This window comes from Alligator sinensis, unplaced genomic scaffold (assembly GCF_000455745.1).
Source record: "Alligator sinensis unplaced genomic scaffold, ASM45574v1 scaffold181_2, whole genome shotgun sequence".
In the NCBI taxonomy this organism is placed as follows: Eukaryota; Metazoa; Chordata; order Crocodylia; family Alligatoridae; genus Alligator; species Alligator sinensis.
This window is the reverse complement of record NW_005842429.1, coordinates 441,086-444,144: the sequence shown is the minus strand read 5'-3', so window position 1 is coordinate 444,144 and position 3,059 is coordinate 441,086.

The window sequence follows — 3,059 nt, the reverse complement described above, 5'->3', positions numbered from 1 at the left end:
AAACCGCTTGTCACCCACAGAGCAAGTTTTGTCCAAGACACCACAGACTTGCTACGGAAACTTAAAAACATAGACCACCTTCCCAGCAACACACTCCTAGCCACCATGGATGTTACCAGCCTATACACCAACATCCCACACCAGGATGGCATCCATGCCTGCCTTACATATCTACAGGAACAAGATTACAACCCAGAATACAGACCCAAAGATATCACTGAGCTTATACACTTCATCCTCACACACAACAATTTCACTTTTAATAATCAACACTTCCTCCAGATGATGGGAACAGCTATGGGCACTAAAATGGCCCCACAGTATGCCAACCTTTTTACCTTTTTTTTTTTTTTACACACCAAAAAAGCAGTGATATACAGCCAAGCCCTCAGATACCACCGCATCTGTACTGAAGAGAACACCCGGGATTGCCACCTCACCAATCTTAAAAAGGCTTTCACCCAGCAAGGACACTCCTCCAGAGAGGTAGATCGCACGTTTGAAAGAGCCACCTGGATACCACGTGAAGAACTGCTGCAGTACAGAAGAAAAACACCCACAAATCGCACACCGCTGGTTATGACCTATCACCCATCCCTTGAACCTGTACGGAAAATCCTCAAAAAATTGCAACCCATATTAGAAAAAGACCCTATTCTTAAAAAGATCTTCCCAGAGCCACCCATCCTAGCCTTCAGACAAGCACCGAACCTCGCCAACCTCATCACCAGAAGCAAACTTCCTCAAGCCCAGAACACACCAAAAGGATCCAGACCGTGCCATGACAAGAAATGCAAAACCTGCCCCCACATCTCCACCACCCCCACTATTACTACACCCCACAACAGAGCCATCAGCATCCCAGGATCTTACAGCTGCACCTCCAGGAATGTAGTATACCTCATCCAATGCACCAAATGCCCTGATGGAAGATATGTAGGAGAGACCAGACAACAACTGCGCACCAGAATGAATGCACACTGGAAATCCATCAAAGACAGAAACACCCAATTACCGGTGGGGGCACATTGCTCACAAGAGGGCCACTCTCTCTCCAATCTCTCAGTCCTGATCCTCAAGGGAAATTTACACAACACATCCCAGAGACGAGCCTATGAGCTCCATTTCATCAACCTGCTGGATACTAGAGATCATGGACTAAACATAGACATTGGATTTTTGATACATTATAATCTGCCTGGCAACTGACTCCCCAGCCCAGCCCAGCCCCTGGCTTGTTTGCTTTTCATTCCATCCAGGAAGAGCACACACCAACTGCTGAAGCTTCCTGAGCCTGACGAAGGGTTTTCGAACCCGAAAGCTTGCTTAATAACTATTCTCCAACCATTTGGGTTGGTCTAATAAAAGATATCAAATTCACCCAAGGAACCTTGTCTGCCTATATCCTTAGACCAACACGGCTACAACCTAAACCCCTGCATAAATCAGAGTAGAAACTTAAGCAATAAAAATGTGTTAAAGCAGAGGTGGTTTATTACCAACATGGAAAAGATTAGCAAATTATTATTTTTTCATTCAAGAATGTTTAAGAATGGTTAGTTTTAATTTAAATTAATCAGAGATATTTTGGGATGCCTAGTTCAACCCAGCATGCCGCTCACCTACCTCTCCAGACTTGGTATTTTTAATCACACTTTCAAGAACTTCTTATTGGAAGCATAGATGAATTTTAAAAAAAAGGGGACCAGCATACTGAGTATTATTAACAAGAGTATCACTTGCAAATTGAGGGAAGTGATTATTTTGCTCTTTTCAGCACTGGTGAGGCCTCACCTGGATTGCTGTGTGCAGGTTTGGGCCCCACACTTCAAGAAGAATATAGACAGTTTAGAAAGAATCCAGCACACAGTAACAAAAATTATTAGGTGCCTTGGAGGCAAGACTTTTGAGGAAAAACTGAAAGAACTAGAGTGATTTTATCTGGAGAAGAAAAGGCTGAGGTGGGGATTTGATAACAGTCTCCAAATACCTAAAGGGTTATTACAAAGAGGATAGAGATGGGCTTTTCTCCATGACCACAGGGGACAGAACTAAGAGCAGTGGACTCAAACTTCAGCAAAGGAAATTGAGGTTGGAAATTAAGAGGGACTTTTAGACTTTAAGGGTGGTTAAGCATTAGAATAGACTATGTAGAGAAGTTGTGGAATCTCCATCCTGGGAAGTTTTCATGAACAGTTTAGATAGACACTTGGGATGGGTTAGTCAGGTATGATCTTGCTTTGAGCAAGATCTTGTGAGGTCTCTTTCAGCCTTACTTTCTTATGTTCCCTATCAAAGGAAATTGTAAAGCACTGTATCTCGATTTTTAAACATCCATGTGCTATTAAGGAAGTTGCTATCACCTGTTGTTTTGTGCTTACTTGAGAAACTTATGAGCAGTTTGTATATTCAGATTTCTTTTGAATATTACATGCTGCTGCTTAAAATCTCCTATCTGTGGTTTCTACTAGTTAAGCCTAGAAGCACTCCCTTTGATAAAATTGATGCCGCAGTGATTTGACTAAAATGAATTTTTCATGAAGACAGTGCTGGAGTGATGTTACCATGATGGTCCAGGAATTACACGAGAGGCAAGGATTGTTGTGGGAGATATCTTTTATTGGACCAACTGCATGTTCGCGATAGAGTTAGACAAGCTTTCAAATATGAAGCATTGTCCATCAGGTCTGAAAGAAGAAGCAGGCACAGCAGTGATTAAAAAGCAGTGTGGAGGGCTGTGAAATTTTCATGCAGGCTGTTTCTATAGGACTGTGGGTGTAAAATCCACCTGAAAAGCACATGCCTCACAAAACTGTCATAATCTGATGAAACTATGACTGGGGCTGACAATAAATCACATGGAATGAATAAAAAGAGGTTATTTCTTCAAGGTATGGCTTGATTGAATATGATTATAGTACAGGTTCTGTTCTGTTGCACAGCAGCTGCAGTCTATGAGAAATACCCAAATAATCAGCACCCAGCTGGTTCTAAAGTGAGTCCTATTGCATGTAGATACAGGTGTTGCAGTACCGCACAATATAAAATAAGAAAGCGTG